Source organism: Dipodomys spectabilis, unplaced genomic scaffold, assembly GCF_019054845.1.
Source record: "Dipodomys spectabilis isolate Male_0828 unplaced genomic scaffold, ASM1905484v1 ptg000301l, whole genome shotgun sequence".
NCBI lineage: Eukaryota > Metazoa > Chordata > Mammalia > Rodentia > Heteromyidae > Dipodomys > Dipodomys spectabilis.
In genome coordinates, this window is record NW_024870978.1 from 4517570 (window position 1) to 4531137 (window position 13568).

At 31.8% G+C, this 13568-nt stretch overlaps 1 pseudogene; it reads right to left on the reverse strand.

Annotated features, from left to right (window-relative positions):
• Positions 1-9526: 9526 nt before the first annotated feature.
• Positions 9527-9625, reverse strand: LOC122127472 (annotated as a pseudogene).
• Between the last annotated feature and the right edge of the window lie 3943 nt (positions 9626-13568).

Sequence of the window (13568 nt, forward strand, 5' to 3'; positions counted from 1 at the left end):
GTCCTCTCCATCACCAAGTTACTCTTCTTGTAAGCACACAGAGTAAAGAGCACAGATACAAATTCAAGTATCATTATTTACTCACTCATTGACTGTTGGCCTTACATTTCTCATCTGTAAATGGAGGTAATCTACCAGAAATATTGAAGAATATATTTGTTGCCTTCTGGAGCAAGAAAAAAGATAAGTGAAGCATCCTTATATTTTCCACCTTAGCTTATAAATAGTCAAATTCAATTTGTTGGTATGAATTCACAAATAGTTTCATGCAGAAATAAAAATAAATTTTAACTACTTGTTCTAGGGCCTCTGTCCATTTATGGTAACTACAGATATGTAAGTGGTATTATGTAAGTTGTGTCATGTGTTTACAGCTGTACTGAAGAACATACTCATAATATATCATTGGAAACATTAATTTGAATACTATCTATATGAGAATGTTATTTGATCTAATAACACTTAGTTGAAAACTAAAGCTTAGTCCATCAAAATGTGGAAATAAATGATTTTATTTATTAGAAAAAAATACCACCAAGAAAAGTGATTACACATTAGAGAAACTGCAGGAATAACGTTAGGTTTTTTTTTTTTTTTTTACTCTCTGTACCTGTTTATGTGATTTTATTTATTGATATTGAAACTGTCCTCTTGTTATTCTTATTGTATGTAATCCAACACTATTTATAACTGTGTATTCAATGTGGCAAATCTACCTTCAATGATGTCTAAGGTTTTTTTTCCTTTTCAATCATAACATTGTCATTATCAGGCTACACTGTGGTCATCATCATCATCTTCATCAAAATTATTATTATCATCATAGTTCTAATTATTGAAAGTCTGATATGGGTCTATGATTTTGCTATTATTTTTCTTTTGATTAATAATTTTAATGTTACCACTGTGCATACATCCATATTAAAATTTTGAACAAATAAAGAAAAGAAAAACTAAACCATATCAGGTAGCTTGACTATGTGCTCATAACAAATTATGGAATAGATTTTTGAAGCATTGGAAATTCCTAACCAGTATAAATTAACTTCCTCTTTCCCCTTCACTACACAAAAATATTTAAGAGTTTAGACAGAACTTTTCAAGTAATATACTGTAAATGTTACTACAATATCATGTGTATATCTAAAATTCCCTTGAAAGTAATAAACTCTACTTTCTATTGAAATATTAATTATTTTATGCTAGGAAACTTTTCGAAAAATAGACTGTATATCTTTGAAATGAAAAAGTTCAAAAGCAGTAGAACAAATTTTAGAGGGAGTCTGTCTTCAGATATATACATACATATATATATATAGATATAGATATAGATATATTTAAATGTTATGTTTCGAATGACATACATTTTTAGAGATTATTTGTCATCAGAAATATATACATATATCTAAATTTATTTGTAGAGAGATAGACACTATGGTGAAACAAAAATCTTAAAACATAATTAAAATTAACAAATACATCTAAACAAGTGGCAGTGACTCACTCTTATAATTCAACCTATTCTGTGTAATGAGATCTTAAAATTCAGTTTGAAACTAGCCCAGACAGAAAACTACTTGTTAAATTCTTAAAAACATAAATTAGCTCTGGGCCTCAAGTTGTAGAGTGCTGTCCTTGAGAATAAAAAGGCTTAGGGACAATGCCTATGCCTTGCAAACAACAACAACAACTCAACTCCAACAAAATGTAACACATTAATTTCACAAAAGCATCTTTTAAATGCTGTGAACATTTCTTAGAAACATGAATACAGGCCCATGGAAAATGTTAAGTAAAAAGTAAAGAATAATTACATCTATGTTAAAGACATTAATATTCAGTTTGTTTAAGATATTTTTTGGGGGGGGGTCCAGTCGTGGGCCCTGAACTCTGGGCCTGGGCTCTGTCCCTCAGCTCTTCAGCTCAAGGCTAGCACTCTACCACTTGAGCCACAGCGACAATTCCGGCTTTTTTCTTTCCTATGTGGTGCTGAGGAATCGAACCCAGGGCCTCGAGCATGCAAGGCAAGCGCTCTACCACTGAGCCACCTTCCCAGCCCTGTTTAAGATATTTAGGTAATGATTAGGAATTAAGTATAACGATACAAAGGTACTATATTTGGATTGGTCTTTTACTCTAAGATGATATTTGTAATGATTATATGAAATTACTTTTGCTTCGTATTTGAATTGTAATAAATGATAAACTTATTTAAATGTTTCCAAAGGAAAGGAGTATCAATTCTTATGTAATTTCAAAACAATTAAGAAAGTTATTCCAAGGCTGGTTTTCTCTAAGACTATATTTGTTTTCTTATTCTAATTGTCATATGTTTTTAGAAATTAAAATTCCAAAAATTCAGTGGATGTTGTCATTCAGGAACATCTTCTTAGATAATAATATTGGAGTCCTTTAAGTGGAATTGTTTTATTTCATTTGTTATTTTCACAAATAAATCAAGATGATTGTGTATTTTGTTTCTTTTCATTGCTATTGACTCTTATCTTGAGAATATTTTTTCCCCTAGCAAAGTAGAGAAAAACAATTGGATTGAGCAAGTAACATATGGCTTTCATAAAATGCAGATGCATAGATTCTGTGTTCTGTCATTTACCAAATTTTCTTCCAGAAAAGGTTATCAATTATTTATAAGTGATGCATAATTCCTAGGTATCCCAGTTATCATACACTTTTTGATTGAGTTATCTCTGTATAAACTCAAAATAAACAGACAAAAACCTCAACATAGTCAGACATTATATCTTTTTTAAGCCAACACCAAAAACATTTTTTTAGGTATTCTGCATTTTGTGTGCAGTATTTTTAAAAATAATTTCTCTTTTTTTGCTGACATGTAATTCACTTGCAATATATTATCTCCATGTATTGCATACATATTAGTGCTTCGGAAGTGAAATGTACAGTCATAGGTTTTCCAAGCCTAATTTTCACAAACTTGCATTTCTTCAAATAGAAATACTGTGCATTTTAGAACAGACATTAAAATAGGTATGAAATTCAGTTACAGGAATTTGTCCAGCATACCTCCTCTATAGTGTGTCTTTTCAAAACTTGTTTTTAGGGATTATTTCCAGGGTCTCACACATACTATTCAAGTGCAATGTCAATAAACTACATTTCCTGTCCAAACAAGTTTTTTACTTCTCTTTAATACGTACATAGAAGTGTAATAAATAGATCATATAAATTCTCTTTGACCTTTTGAAAACTTGCTTGATATAATGATTGTAGTATTGTACAAATTGATTTGCTATGTGGAGTATATCAATTTCTCCAAAATTGCACTACTATATTTTGTGTAATCTTTTTATATTATGGTCATACTAGTGAGTTTTCTTTTGATTTAGTCTTAGATACTAAAGAGGAACTTATTTCATTTGCTCTTCCTATTGACTATCAATTTACATATGTTCTTTAAAGAAATACCCTATTCGGGAAAAATTTATATAGAATTAGAAGATATAAAAATACTTAGACTCAAAATGATTGTAGCATTAACATTGTAGTATTAACAAATATGTCTCCTATATCTGTTGGATATGTTTTCATTTCTGTTATATTGTCCTGTGAATTATGTAAGGTTATCAGTTGATATTATCCAGTTTATTCTTGCTTTTCTTTACCCACTAATGCTTTCCTTGTCATTTTTTGAAACCTTTACTGATCCAATGTCATGAATTTTTACATTTATATTTTGTAGGTTTTTGCATCTCACATTTAGTTTTATAATCTTTTTTTATTTTTGTATAAGGATTGAGGTAGTAGTCTAAGAAATTTTTTTAAATCTGGCAGGCAAAAGTGACAATACACCCATTAAAGATTCTATTTTTATTTCATAAAGTCATGGCATTCTTTTCAAAATATATGCATCATAAAACTGAGAATTTTTGTATTGTGAAAATACCGGACAGAGGGTTTACAATTACATAATAGTATTAACCAAAGCATGCTATTTGCAGAGGAGTATTTAAACAGTGTAATTTCTTATAAAATTGTACTTTAAATTCAAGGAAATGAATACCAGGAAACTGTCACTTGGAAGATGTGAGAGAGAGTCAAGGGAAGGAATAAAGAGCAATGGAGGAAGAGAGGGAAGGTATAATATTCAATGCAGATAGTATGAAACTAGAAAAAATGAAAGTGGGGTGAGGTTTGAAAGGGTGTGGGTAAGTTATGTAAAGATCCATTGTACTTATAAACTGACTTGTGGAATAGAAATTCTTTTGACCAGCTATTTAATAAAAATATAATTAAAATCAATGGAGACATCTGATCTTAAACTGCGTTCTCTTAAACCATGAGTCAATATAATAGTCTCCTACTCAGAAATATTATTTGCAGGTATTTTCCTCATAATGACAGAAAAGTGACCAATGCAATGAATATCAATAGATCACATTGTGTATTCTAAATAGACACAATATAAAAATCAGAGTAAAATGATAGTAGAGAGCATCAAATGCTGATTGTTTTTCCAAGTACTTTACCTATGGTATCTAATTTAATCCTCACAATATTCCCATAAAGTGGATCTGCTTCTATTTTTAATTCTGAGATGATGATACTGAAGTCTTTGGAGTTGGAATTACTAGTACAACATGTACGCATGGTAAGAGTTAGCCTATGGCCCATCTCCCACTGTATCAAATAACCTCATTTTATTTTATGACTAAAATACCAGAACTTAGTCTACTAATTCTAGGAAAATTTCCCAAAATTATTGTGTACACTCTAACAATATTTCACTTTATCTTTGTTAGAAAATAGGTAGCTTTAATATGAAACCTCCAAGTTCATAATCAATTTACACAACCCTGGTGCAAGGAACTGCTAAAGTATAACATTCTTGATGTCTAGATCTGCTTGGGGACCCCATCTCTGTTTAACACAGTCTTACAGATAGAATGACCTGCCCAATTCTGGATGGGAACAGACTGCAGGTATGATGGACCAATCATTTCCACATTGTAGCTCACCTAAGTTGTTTACCATGAGAAATATTTGATTGCTTTTGATGTGCAACATTTTGAGAGAAATGTACTACTTTAAAATTTTATTAAAGCAAGACTGATATAAAAATCACCTTTGACCCCATATAAATATTTTACCTTTCATATACCCAAAAACGCACTCTGACCTATCATTAATGCTAGGAACGAGAAGTTAAAAATCATAGACACCAAGATCTAAGCATGAATTAAGGAGTCTCCAACTTGTGAATACAATTGGTTTAAAAAGTCATCAATACTAAATTTTTAAAAATTTCTTATGATACTGAAGATTAAATTATAAACTATTAACACTTGAAAATAACTCATTTTCTTGGGAGTAGTACCCAAAACACAAGATTAATCCTAATAATTTTAAAACACCTTTATTTATACCAAAAATTCACTCCTGTAAATACAAAGATTCTAAAAATAACTGAAGTACAGACACACAAAGGAAATAATTTAACTGCATCATCTACATTCAGAGGACTGTGTTAATAGAAAACAAAGTTATACTAATAATTAATTAGCTTACAAAATTCACCTACATTCTTTTATTCTATTTCATTTAGTTTCATAAAAACTAGATTTTCATAAAATGAGGCATAAAAGCCTATATGCCCACTTACATTTTCAGATCTTAATATTTATTTCAGAAATGTCTTTAACTTTGTAGTCGATGAACTGAAATAATTCTAAAATATTTAAAGGCTTTTCAGAAATTGCAAGACTCACTCTGGGATGTTATTTATATTGGAAAAGATATTCGAAAAACCTTATTTGTTAAGTTGCGATAGTTAATCCCACAAAAGAGCCATTAGTGAAGATCCCTTTGCATGTACAAAACAACTTCAAATACATCCATTATCTGGAGATGATATATGCTTTTTGTTTGTTTGTTTTTGAAAGGAATATCTAACAAGCTTATCAACAGTACCGATTTTCAGTCAATATCATGGGATATTCAAACGTAGAAATTTGGAGTTGATTTTCTCTTAGTGAGAATAGATATGATCTTATAAAGAAAGTTATTTTCAACAGAAAGCCAGAGTTTATCCACCTTGTGTTTCACGGGAACAACCAGAGAGGAATACCTGTTTGGTCAAGTTGGTCAAACTCATTCCATAAGCATTTTTTAAAATTATAACCAATTTAAGAGGTCAAATACATATTTTGAACTGACAGTCATCTTACAGCAATAACTTACTACCTAATTATGTCTGTATTTTCTTTCCTAGCATATAATAAGAGCTAAAGCTGTCTCTTTTATCTAACTTAATGTAAATGATTTGATTCTGATGATGTTATTATTTGACAAATAAAGTGTACAGAAGGGAGGTCGAACTGAAATAACTTGACAGAACAATGATAAATAAAAACATTGCAACACAGTTAGCTCTTTTCAGTTCCACCTTGTCCACATTGGCAAGCAACATTGCAACAGCACATGCACACATACACACATACACACATGTGCACACACATATACATACATGCTAAATTCAAGGTTAATTGTACAAAAAAGTTCAAATAAAATATTAGTGATTAGTACAAATGATAATTTGCCTTTCTAAAAAATAATACACAATCCAGTCACCACGGGTTTTACGTTTTACTTGTCTATCCACATGTGAACACTTAATTTATTTTTAATTAATTAATTCATTCATTCATTTGTTTGGTGCTAATAATAGGGCTTGAACTCAGGGCTTGGCTCTGTCCCAGAAATTGATATTTTTTTGTTTTAATTTTCTCAAGGTTAGCATTTTACTGCTTGTACCACAGCTCCATTTCTTGCTTTTGTTGGTTTTTCTCAAATCAGAATCTAATGGTCTTTTTTTGGTTTGGTCTGGTTTCAAACCACAATCCTCAGACTCCATCTTTCTTATTAGCTAGCATTAATGACATGAGCTGCCAGTGTGGCTTCTACTTTTTCCTCTATACTTATCTAATCCACATACTTAGATAGCAATCTAAAACTGAATATAGAAGCAAGATGTACAGTGATGAAATTGTCCTGCCAAAACAGAGAGTTAGTAATTTAAATTTCTTCTTAAGACCATACACAAAAAAATACCATGATTTATTATAAGAGAACACATTATTGGACATACGAGCTTGAAGAGCTTTCTAATAGATTCATTATTTATTGTTACCCAACATTAGAAATAATGTATAATGCAGTAATAAAATAGAAGTCCCTTGCATGGCTATTAAAGACACTTGTTTTCATCTATAAAAGTAGGCCTGTCTATTGTCTTCATGTGGTTTCTATTATTGAAGGTGTTTAATAAGAAGTCAAAATGTATTAGTAGTCCTTTGCTATCAATTAAATCTCACTTTTTCTTCTTGGAGAATATAATGATCAAAGCAATAGTTGAGAATCTGCAAGGAAGAGTTCAGAATCATGATTCAAGTGCAAGTGTATCACCAGTAAGTAATCCTTGATACCATTTTCCACAAAGATTTGTCACAGATATAATTGGCTTGCCTTCTCTTGCTGCATGGACCTATTCCTTCCTTCTACAGGAAATGTGTGATTAAATTGATTTCATTCAGGTCTGTTCCTACAATTATCAAGGATTTAGATTCTTGTCTGCAATTTGGTCAAAGCTACGTCTCTTTATGTAGACTGCTATAAATGTATTTACTAATTTCAAGTAAATACATAAATTCTATTTCCATCCTTTTCAAAACATAAAATTCTGCATGCTCGGGGCTGGGAAGGTTGCTCAGTGGTAGAGCACTTGCCTTGCATGCATGAGGCCTTGGGTTGGATTCCTCAGCACCACATAAGCAAAAAGAAAAAAAGCCAGAAGTGGCGCTGTGGCTCAAGTGGTAGAGCACTAGCCTTGAGCTGAAGAGCTGAGGGACAGTGCCCAGGCCCAGAGTTCAGGCCCACGACTGGACCCCCCCCCCCTAAAAAAAATTCTGCGTGCTCTATAAATTGATCAGAGGCATGCATTTTTCTCATTCCTAGAATAAGCTGCACATAAAGACACCACTGGTCCATATTTTCAGTCTGTATCTTTGAATACGGAGGAACATCTTTCCTCTGCTCTACATCAATTCCCTATTCTACAGTTAGAATAATTTCGAATAGTAAAAATGGAAAAAGAGAAAATAAATCATAGTGAAAAAAACAGATGCAGAAAATTCACCGGATTTTGCTGAACAGTTCAACTAACATGAATTATTAGGGAAATACTTGGACACATCATTCCCACTGACACTCAAAGTTTCTGGTTAGGCAATTGTCATGAAGATGAGGAACACGATGAAAAAGTGAGGAATGGTATCAATTGCAAGAAAAAAAATGGAGAAGGATCCAAGCAAATTTCTTCTTTGGACTGCTGAAAATAATCTGTTTACTACAGTGCAGAGACTACTTTCCAAAAAGGCCACTCGTGTGAATACTAGGTATGAAGATGAGTATAACCATCTTTATCAGGAAGCCTACAGGGGATACTTTGACACTTTCCATGAGTTGGTGGCTCAATCGGTAGATATTCTTGCAATAACTGTAGATGGCTGGACACCCTTGCACAGTGCTTTTACGTGGAATAATACCAGAGTGGCTATTTCTTTACTTCATCATTATCCAGATACCAATTCCCAAACTAAAGGCCTCTTGACCCCCTTGCATCTTGCTGCTGGGAATAGAGATAGCAAAAACATGTTGGATCTCCATCTGTTGAACCATTATGTCAAATCAGGTCTGAAGAATAAGTTGGAAGAAGCTGCATTTGATATTGCCAAAAGGATAAGTATATATCACTACCTCTTTGAAGTTTTGGAAGGCTGTACAAAATGCTCTTCTAAATCACCATGGTTCGGTTAAGTTTCTTAAATTTCATAAATTCCATTCCATTGTTTGTGTCCATGCAAAATATTTTCACAATCCAAATAACAACAATATCTTACTGTAACAATTCATGGATTCCATGGAATTCTTCCAAGTGAATTGCCTGACTTTGATGTCAAAATGTATTCAAAAGAGATTTGTATACATCTATAATGGTTTCTGGAGAGTTTGTGCTTTTTTTAATCAGAAATAATTTTAACTTATCTGTTGAAATGAGTAGTATAGAAACTGAACATATTTCTGGTGTTTGTCTGAAAAAGTATATTTTAAAATATTCTATATTATATGTTTGTATAATGTCCATAATCTATTTTATTCTGTCCTAGATATAATACTTTGAATTCTACATTGTTTTATAATATATAGGCTCTTTAATAAATGTGTCCTTTCAGATTGCATTCCATATAGAAACAGTGTAAGATTCCTTTTTTCCTAGGTCATTATAGTATATTTCTTTGGGATAAAATAACAATGTTGTCTAATTTCAAAAGTGTTTTAAAGATTATGCTATGTAAAGACTTCACTAATTTGAAGATTTAATACAATGATGTGAAAATAGCTTTTAATTATATGAATTACATGTATTATTACACTTGAATTTTGTAATCAACTTAAATAACTGTTTTTCATTTCTTGCATCTGACGAATGAAAAATATGGAATACTTCAAAAATTTTCATATCATCCTGTGCAATTGCCATGTTAATCTCTGTATTGTTGTAATTTGGGTATACGTGCTGCTGAAGCATGTAGTGTCCTCTAAATTGAAGCATGCAATTTAATGATACAATCTTTATACAGGCTTATATCCTTGGGTGCCTATTTGTAACAAGGAAACCTTAATGTTCCTAACAATGGTACTGATCTTATATCCCTAAAATTCTGTGCATAATGGAAAAAATTATATTGGTCAGAAGATTGCTCGCATTTTCAATTTTTTTGTCAATGACTATTTTAAGTCTTTTTCATTTTGAAGCATTTATAGCTAGGTCCAAAAAGAATGGCTTTTTGAAGTACTTATTTATCCAATTGAGTTAGCTTTGTAGAACTAATGGATTCAAAGTAAGCCTTGCTTAAGAGCTACTTCTAAACTTCTGCAGATGAAATATTCCCAAGTGAGGTCTTACTGGCACCAATGTCTACCTTAACCTTTACCCTTCTTCCATGTAGGAACAGATCAATCAGAATATCTTATCCTAACAGCATGGATTGTCTTACTGGAACAAAACAAATCTTAGTTACAAGGGATCACATACAGATGAGCATTTCAGACAAAAGTGTTCAGACTAGAAGGTATTTTATCAAAATATAATTGTTTATTATACCTATCATTTCAAAAGGAGATAAAGCCAAGAAGGTGAAAAAATTGTTCATGTGCATGACTACCTAATATCCTGGCCTATCTACCTTCCAATCAGGCAGGAACTTAAACTACTGCCTTTATATCACCAAATATTTCTATAGAAACAGAAGTCCATATGTTTCTCTTTGTTATTAGGTCTTAAATTGGTAATGTCTCATCTTGCCTCCAGGCTGTAAATCTACAAATGGTAAAATTTTAGGTATAACTCCACCAAACACTGAGGTAGAGATAATGGAATAATACTTTAGAACAGAGCTGCCTTTGATGCCCAATCCACAACAGAACAATGCAAAACATGTGCCATTTTATTATATTATATATAGTTATATATTTTATATTTATGTGTTGATTCCATGTTTCACGCAATGAAACTTAATATAATTAATTGATAATTTGACAAATAAATTGATATTTATTCCAATAAGTAGAATTGGAATATAAATAATTAAGTTTAGAATATATATTAGAATATAAAATGTGTCAATGCAAATGTCTTTGGTATAAACTTGTGATACCTTCTAAGTGTTCGTGGTCTTCTAAATTCACATCGTAAAGAAACAATGTTGTTTTCCTCTAATCTATAGGAGGTTTTACTCTGCTACTCTGTTTATTGTTTTAACTCGCTTGCCCCAAACTGTTTTTCTCCATATTTCTGAAGCATTCCTAAAGATTATATCCAAATTTAGATGATATGATGTCTAAAAAATATTATTCTTCTGCAGGACCCATGGGTCCTAGGATCCAATGTCCCAGTTACATGTTATCATCAGATAAAAGGGGCAAGACTTCTCAGCTAGGCTATGCAACATGCCAGCAGAAAGTAATTGAAGATCCATCTCAATTTCTCTTTTCTTATATTTCAGGGCCCCAATTCCTTGAGATTCAAGAATTAGCAGCAAGTAATTGTGAAATGCAAGGTAACTTTAAATGAAGGATGAGTTTACAAAATCTGAGAGAAATTACTGTAATTCAAACTCAATTTACAAATGATGAGCCCATATGAGTGAACAAGATCACAAAGTGTCAGACGATTATTTTTGATACCCCTCCCCTAATGATGAATCTAAGATTTCAGTCCAGCATAAATGGCCCCAAAAATAGTTCCTGGAAGGATAGATCCATAAATGGTCTACTAAGGCAAGGAAAACTTGACTTAGAGGTCAAATGTAATCCTGAAAAACATTAATTGAGAAGATCCTTAGTGCTTCAAAACACTGGTACTTTAGTACAACTTGATTCTGTGGTATAAAAATGTTGTCATTCTCAAACCAATGATAACCTACATTTTACATTTAATCTCCTGAAAGTGTATTCCTTTTCAAATAAACTTTTTAAAATCACATTTGCCAAAATAACATTCGATAAGTAGATAATACTTAGTGACATTACAAGTTTTTCAAGTGTAGGAAGCAAGCTACAATAGAGTTGATTTATTTACCCAGCACTAATGCCAGACAGGTTCAATCATTCATTAAAGTGTAGAAATAGTAGCCCTCACCATTTGTGTTGTTCAGTAGGTGCATTCCAGAAATGTGTTAAATAGATCAGCCGGCCATGTTTCAAACTCCAAACCTCAACTTATAAAGTAAATTTCATCACTTAATAAGGTACATTTTAAAAAGTCATGAATAATTGCCTTATCATACATTGTTTTATGTTTTCCCTATCTGTCTAACATAGAAAGAAATATGACTTTAATATGAGTGCTCATCAGAAATATGACAAACAAAATCTGTCTTCTATTTCTATCATATTCCTCTATAGTAGTAAATGTTACTTTTCTTCTTTTTCCAAAACTTATAGGTAGTAGAAAGTATTATCGCCTGTAAAATAAAATAATCATACACCATTGTACAAAGCCAATTATAAAAATTGGTAATTAGGATTACATTCTAAGCCATTTTTAAACTTACTTGTTGAATAAAGATTAATCTTCCAAATGGATGAGAATATAATCATGTCTAGGTGCTTCAAGTCTGCAGTTTTGCAAATTGTTATTACAAATGAATAAATTATGGAAATGTAAGCTGACATCATTTCAAGTATATGCAGGATTGAAACTCCATGGAATGTATATAAATCTTTCAAATATTAACAGACAGATTAACAGAATGACTATCAGTAAGTTGAAACCAGAGAGGAATAATAGTAAAGAAATAGAAAGAATAAAATATGGAACAAGGGGCAAGTACAATATACACATGTGATAAAGGAAGTGGTAAATTGGAAGTAAATTTTGGAGAAGGGGTTGGTTGAGAATGACATGAGTCACTGTGATCCAGGAGCATTGGATAATTAGAGTGATATATTTAATTGTACCACAACCTTTTGAAATTCAGTTAAAAAAACACAACAACAAACAAAAACACAAAAATCACAACCAAATAGGCATCTCTAGAGAGTATGAATATGACCTCTCAAAAATTTTAAGCGGTTAATGGAAGGCAGTCTTGGGAAGAGCAAACAAAGCTGTTCAAAGAGAGCAGTTTGGGGTAGGGGAGGATTCTGAACAGATGTAAATAGATGGTCTAAGGTTATAACTCACCTATATCTGCTGCAAATATTATCTTCCTTCTGCGAGTTCTCTTTGTCGGAACTGGATACTTCAGTCCTGAGCCACAATTGTTAGCTTGTGAAGATAGAATGGAAGAAAAAAGATCAAGAACTCATTACTCCACTGAAGAGAAAAAAATCCTCTATGTTTGCTCTCATCTCTCTTCACTACATTTTCTTCATACCTTTAAGTCAATTCATTTTGAATTATATTTTCCTTCTTTGTTCTGGCAACATAATTGGTCAAAGTAATTCACTAAATATTATTTGCAATTTTTCCTATAATACTATTATTGGCCAAGCGAGTCCATTAAACTTTCCTCTTGCATTTGGTGGCCATGAAACAACATCTATTTTAATGAGAACAAATCTAATGTATACTGTCTCCAGAAAACCAGTCCAAGAAACTGTGATCACAACTATTTGGCTACACTTTTTTTCTTTTTTCTTTCATCTTGAAAGTCTGCTTGTGTCTAAAGTGAGGAGAAAAATAAGTACTCCATTACTTTTTGGTTCATTCAATTCTAACCTCAAAGATAGATTTTGATAAAAAGATGCTAAGAAGAAACCAAAAATTACACCGCTATGTAAGACTCTCCTTAGATGCCATATCAGGAACCGTGAAGTTATTCTTTGCAAAATTATTTCAATAGATTATTTTTTTCTTGGTCTTGCATTTGCTCAGCAAGATGTATGGAGAAGAATAGATTTAAATCAGCCATACCTTGGAAGACAGTGTCTGTACAAAAGGACCATGTTTCTGTGTCTTACTTCTA